The 6,941-nt window shown below is 41.0% G+C and overlaps 1 non-coding gene across 1 annotated transcript; it reads left to right on the top strand.

Moving 5' to 3' along the window:
• The first annotated feature begins 5,168 nt into the window (after window positions 1–5,168).
• On the top strand, window positions 5,169–5,332 carry LOC133065750 (U1 spliceosomal RNA). Its single transcript, XR_009695005.1, has one exon. It is a non-coding gene; the product is annotated as a U1 spliceosomal RNA (small nuclear RNA).
• The last annotated feature ends 1,609 nt before the right edge of the window (window positions 5,333–6,941 follow it).

The raw sequence follows: 6,941 nt of genomic DNA, 5'->3' as shown, positions 1-6,941 counted from the left end.
CAACGCTAGTCGCAAGGAACAAGTCTATTGCAGTGGTCCAGGCCAGAGGGGATAGACTGAGCTAATGCTATAATATTCCATCCACCATGTAACACAAACATCCTCTTGTTTATGGTCATTTACTTAATTTTAAACTATTGCTGTTTTGAATGTTGCTATGGTTTGCATCTTTAGCTATATAAATACATTTCTTCTGTCAGATATTTTTCTTTAAGATAAAGGGCATAAACAGCAGCATGACTCTTGATAATTACAGGTAAATTCGTTTCAAATAGGTGTTTTATATTTTATATATTTATATATGGCCTTCACACCACATGGGTAACATTGAGCAGCACCATTCTTTGTTATTTTAGGAGGCATAAAGCTGTTGTTTTAATTTGCCTTTCCTTGATATCTACAGAAATTAAATGTTTTCCCCATTTGTCTTCTAATTATGGGTCCTCACTCGTGAATTCCGTGTCCTGTCCTTTGCCCATTTGATAAGCAATTGTGTTAAATCCTATTTTGGCTGGCCTCTCTTCTGGCAACTCTCCACATACACATTTCCCCACAGGCTCTCTTTCTAATTTCTTTTCTCTTTGATCTATTGAAACCAAATCCTTTTCCTGACTCCATATTACAACAGACATAACAATTCTAATTTCTCTATTGATTCATGGCCACTACAGTGGTGGGCACATTAGGAAGAACAAGATTTTGCTATGAGAGACCACGGTTTAAAAGCCTGGCTTCATGCTTTCTAGCTGTGTCGTTTGGTGCAAAAATCTTAATCTGTCTGAACTGGTTTGCTTACCTATGAAGTGGGAGCAGCAGATTATATTGGGATGGATTAGAAACTCCATTTGGCCATTGGTAGCAGAAAACCAAGTACAGGAGCTTAAAAAAGTAATAGTTTATTTTTTTCTGATGTTAAATTATGTTGGAGGGGAGGAACCTAGGACTGGTAGAGCAGTTCCATGAGGCTTTTCCCCTGCCTTCAGTATAGTTGTGGGGTGAGGTTGTGGGATTAGGTTATAGGATTGGACAGCCTTACTCCTTGAAGACTAGGGAAGTAATTGGACAGTGCGGATAGTGGCAGATATGAACCTATTCACTTACTCATTGAACAAATATTTCTAAGTACCTGCTGTATGCAGAATGATTTTTTTTTTTTTTTTTTCTGATGGGAAATATACCTGCTAGGTCAAGTAAGAAGATCTTATTTCATTGATGTCTAAATCACACAGAATGAGTACACCTCTTTTAGGAAAATCCAGACTTGGAATGTCTGGGTTCCAAGGTGACTCTGTGGCCTTCTACATACAAGTATCCTTGTAATAATCTCCCACCCCAGAAAAGGCATCCCTGTAGATTCACCAAATCCAGGCTAACAAATAGACTTTCAGGATTTTTCAAAAGAGCAGTCCATGTCCTCAATGGTTGATTAAGTCGGTAATGGATGGTTACTGTCTGGACCTATGCATTCTGGTCTATTGGCTAGAAGAATCAGCCTCATGATTTTATAGTCATACTATTTATATAGATGCTTCTGGAGCATCATAAGACTATGTCACAGACAGGGAGGTCTCACAGGTCCCCTGCCAACTCAGAGAATCCTCTGGTTCCTGTGATCTGTTTATTATTATTATCATCTGTAGAATCATCATAATTCTACTTCTGTCAAAATGTATTCATTACAAATGAAATTTCTGTTCAGATCTCATAGTTCATGCCTGAAAGCAAAGATATTAGAATTAATGAGCATTTTTGCTGATGAGAAGAAAAATCACTGAAGGGTGATTGGACTTTAGCCTTTTAATGGGTCTGATATTCTTTTTTCATTAGGGTTGACAGGGACATATCTGGCTCTCTTATGCTGTGTGTTATGGTTTAAAAATATATTTTATGTGACATGAAGCTAGCTTTTCTTTCACAATAAAATAGCCCAATATCAGGGCTACATGTAAACAGAGCTCCATTGAACCTGGGCAGAGGGAAGGTGAGAATGTTACCCTAAATAACAGGTGGTAGGTAAGCTTTGGGGGCTGCCTAGATGGCACTTCAGTTCAGTTCAGTTGCTTAGTCGTGTCCGACTCTTTGCAACCCCATGGACTACAGCACGGCAGGCCTCCCTGTCCATCACCAAGTCCCAGAGTTTACTCAAACTCATGTCCATTGAGTCAGTGATGCCATCTGGTAAAGAATCTGTCTGCCAATGCATGAGACATAATAGAGGCAATTCAATCCCTGGAGGATGGTACAGCAACCCACTCCAGTATTCTTGCTTGAATAAACCATGGATAGAGAAGCCTGGGGGTTCCTGGGCAGCTTCAGAAAGGGGGTTGTTCATTAGAAAGATAAACTCTTAATTAGAAACTTGGAACTTTTAGCCCCTTCCCCTACCTTCTCAGGAGTACTATAGTCCATAGGGTCACAAAGAATCAGACACAACTGAAGTGACTCAGCATGGCACAGCAGATGGGCTTTGAATGGTTTATTAAAATGTTAGTGTAATTTAATTCCATTTTTTTCATGGAGTGGGCAACAGGGATTTACAAAGAATGAGTCTACTCAGAGAAGCATGCAGCAATTCTGAAAGAACTGAAGACGAGCCCTGCAGACAACTAGGGCAATGTTGATAAGCATGGAATACAGCCTCTAACACTTTTGACCTGCGGTTCAAATGGATATGGCTCTGCACTGGGACATGCTGTAACAGAGGGTCCAATGTTGAGTCAAGGGTAACATAATCCAGAACCTTCCAGACTTCCTTATTAATGGAGTTGGGGAGGACAAGCATTCAATTTTTTATATCCAAGGCTGTGAAATTATAGAAACCAGGGAGAAGAACTGAGGTATCAATTTGCATAAGTTTTTTCTGTCACCATTTTGTGGACATACTGTTCAGATGGATGGGATGCAAGACTGGTGAGTGTATAGTTTGATGTATGGTACCTCTTAGCTAGCATATTTCTAGTAGATGGCTGCAGATTTCCATATGAACCTAATTGGCCTCTCTGAACTGGTTTTACTCACACTTCACCAAATGGGTGTTTTTTGTATTTTTTCCCACACCAACCAATTCTTCAACTCTCTGGACACCAACTGGGTAGCCTACAATTCAATTCAGTCTGACACGATCAACCCAGATTAAGGGTACAGTCCCATAAAGCTTCCCAGGTGGCACTGGGGTGAAGAATCTGCCTGCCAACCCAGGAGACTCAAGAGATGCAAGTTTGATCCCTGGGTCAGGATGATCTCCTGGAGGAGGAAATGGCAACCTGTTGCAGTATTCTTGCCTGGAAAATTCTATGGACAGAGGAGCCTGGTGGTCTACAGTCCATGGGGGTGCCAAGAGTCGAACGCAACTCAGCAACTAAGCACATACACGCACTCATAAGGCTGCCTCCTTGCCAGGTGCAAGCTCAGATTGACACCTGTGCTTCTAACCAACTGCCTATAAACCCGAGATTCCCGCAACTCTCTCCTCAGATTCGATTAGTAGCCATAACAGTTTAAAAGCCTTATTATGTTTTCTGGTTTATCTGAAAGAGTATTATAAAAGATAGAAATGAATGACCAAATGAAGAGGTACATAGGGTGAGATCCAGAAGGGTCCTGAGTGCAGGAACTTCTGACCTGTGGAACTGGGGTGCACCATTTTCCTAGAATATGAATGCATCTGTTAATCTAGAATCCCTTTCAACCCTCCTGTTCAGGGGTTTTCATGAAAGTTGCCCTAGGCAGGCATGGTTGGTTAAGTCATTGGCCATTGGTGATTGGACTCAATCTCCAGCCCTTCTCCCCTCCTGAGAAGGTAGGGGAAGGGGCTAAAAGTCCCAAGCTTCTAATTAAGAGTTTATCTTTCTAATGGACAACCCCCATTCTGAAGCTGCCCAGGAACCCCCAGAACCAGTCATCTCATTAGTCCACAGAAGATACTCATCACTCTGAAGGTTTTGAGGGTTTTAGGAGATGTGTGCCAGGAAGCTGGACAAAGATCACATATTCATTTTTGTTATATCATAGCCTTATTAGCCTAGGCACCAGGAGAAGTAAGGCTGAAGTGGGGAGGCACTTGGGGAAAATACCATCTGCATCTGAACACAAAGTCACAGGCGGGGATGTGGTGCTAGAATAGGATTGTCACCCTCATGTCCTCACCCTCCTTCACAATCAGTATCTACCATCTGCCATGTGCCAAGCACTTTCTGGGGGTGGCATGATGGATATAGAGGGCAGCCAGACAGTGTTCATATTACCAAGGACCTCACAATATTGGAGGTAATGGCTTGTAAGCAACTATACATGATACATTGAGGAGAGCCACATTCAGAAACTTGTAAAAGTGCTAAAGGAACACAGAGGAGAGAGCAATTAATTATGCCAGGAGGTTCGGGTAAGTTGTCACAGGGGACATAACATTTTCAGCTGGGCTATGAAAGATGAGAAGGATATTATCAACTGGAGGCAAAGAAAGTATGTTCTAGGTAGAGAATACAACATGAGCAGAGACATTGAGTTGTAGATGTTTACTCAGGGAACAGTGAATTTGATCAGTGTGGTTATGGCATAAGATGTCTAACAGGGAGCAATCATAATAGTCAGCATTAATCAAACATTTATTATATGCTAGGGACTTTTTTATGCATATGAATTTATTTAATCCTAAGAACAATCCCATGAGGTAGTTACTAATGTTATCTCCACTTTCTGGAGGAAAAGGAAGACAGAGTGAGAGGTTAAGAAAATTTAGAAAAGTTAAGGAAATTTCTTAAGGTTGTAACCTATGGCCTGGAGCCAGGATTAGAGAGCACACAGCCTGGCTGTAATTGACTAGAAAATTACAGTCGGACTTTATATCTTAAGTAATGCACTGTTTCTTAATCTTTGTCCCTCCCCAGAGTCCTCTAATGCAAGTTATACATCACAGTCCACTTCGATGCAGGAAGAATAGTCCTGAACTTTCTGTTCATTTTTTATCTCATCTTTTTATGATCTTTAGTATGTTTCATGATGTACCCACTATGTTAGTACATTAGAACATGTGTTAATATATCATTTATAGATAAATAGGCATATTTATAGACAGGGAGTTGCACTGAAATATTTTTCCTGGAAGAGATACAAATCAAGCAGGTTTAAAGACTAGTGGTCTAGGACTTCCCTGGTGGTGTAGTGGATAAGAATCTGCCTGCCGGGGGAGATACCATGATCACCAAGGTGGTTTTCCCAGGGCGAGGCTTATCCATTGCACTCCGGATGTGCTGACCCCTGCGATTTCCCCAAATGTGGGAAACTCGACTGCATAATTTGTGGTAGTGGGGGACTGCGTTCGCGCTTTCCCCTGAAAAAAAAAAAAAAAGAATCTGCCTGCCGATGCAGGGAGCAGAGGTTCGACCCCTGATCCAGGAACACTCCACATGTCTTGGAGCAACTAAGCCTGTGAGTCACAACTACTGAGCCTGAGTGCCACAACTAATGAAACTCGTGTGCCTAGAGCCTGTGCTCTGCAACAAGAGAAGCCACTTCAATGAGAAGTCCATGCACCACAACAAAGAGTAGCCCCCCCTCACTGCAATAAGACAAAGCCTGAACAAAAGCAACGAAGACCCAGCACAGCCAAATTTTTTTTTTAAATGTATAAAATTTTAAAAAATAGACTAGACTAATGATCTAGGTCAGGAATTTTCAAGTGTGATATCCTGACCAGCATCAGCATCGCCTGGGAACAGATTAGAAATGCAAACTTCCAAGCCCCTCTACAGACTTCCTGAATCAGATACCCTGAGAAGGAGGCCCAGCAATCTGTGCTTTAACAAATCACCCAGGGGAGGCTCACGGGTCTAGTCACTATAGCTTCACAGGTGGAAAGTGAGAAGGTCTAATTTGAGTTCTAGAAGGATAATTCTAGTTGAAGACAATGAGATGCTAGAAACCAGGAGATTCTCTAAAAGGTTATTCACATGGTCATGACAAAAATTGAGCAGACCCTGAGTCAAGTAAGAGAAATGGATTTCAGAAATATTTACAAGGGCAATGTAAATATGACAATTTGGGGATGAGCTAGAGGGAGTTAAATCCAGACAAGGCACCAAAGATTCCGACGAGCAGAGGTGCTGTTGCCCTGCGTGCCTGGGCGTTAGTGAGTCAGAGCAGCTGACGGTAGGAACAGGGAAAGAAAGATCCTGTTTAATTTGGAGTGTGTGGAGGATATTCAGGATGAGGAGGCGGTTGGAAATTTAGACTTTCCATTTCAAAAGTGGCATGAGATTTGTAAATGTATGCATTTGAGGAAGAACAGCATATAGGTAGCTGTAGAATCATTGGACACAGATAAAAGGAGGAAGTTCCAGCTTCTCTATAAGGAAGTGTGAGGCAGAATCATCTGTGATCAGAGAGGTCAGAAGCGAGATTGGGGGCCTAGCTGATATGAGAGTAGGAGATATAATGTAGGAGACAGGAAGAAGCAGCAGAGTGTGAGAGAGAACTAATAAACTAATGTGTTGAATTCTGGGACCACATTGGGCCTGTGGCAGAGGCTTGGTGTGTGTTGGCTGGCTAGAGAGTCTAGGGAGGGGTTTGCAACCTTTTGGTGCCATGGACCCCTTTTCTAGATTTAGAGAAGGTTATGGATCCTTTTTCAGAATAGTTTTCTTAAAAATACATGAATTTAAAAACATAGCATTAAAAAGGAAACCAATTATGATAAAATATTATCAAAATATCAGAAGCAAATTTTAATATAGTAGGATTTGTATATTAACAACATATATATTTTTTCCTTTAAATAAATGTTTATTTATTTTATTAATTTTTATTGGACTGTTGCTTTTTTATTGGCATATAGTTGTGTTAGTTTCTTATTAATGCATTAAATAATGACTCTCTCCGTGGGATTAATAACCCTACATTCTAAGTTGTGATGAATGTAGATGATAATTTGAGAAATCTGCAAC

Source organism: Dama dama, chromosome 11 (genome assembly GCF_033118175.1).
Source record: "Dama dama isolate Ldn47 chromosome 11, ASM3311817v1, whole genome shotgun sequence".
Taxonomy (NCBI): domain Eukaryota; kingdom Metazoa; phylum Chordata; class Mammalia; order Artiodactyla; family Cervidae; genus Dama; species Dama dama.
This window is presented reverse-complemented; position numbering and strand designations above follow the sequence as displayed.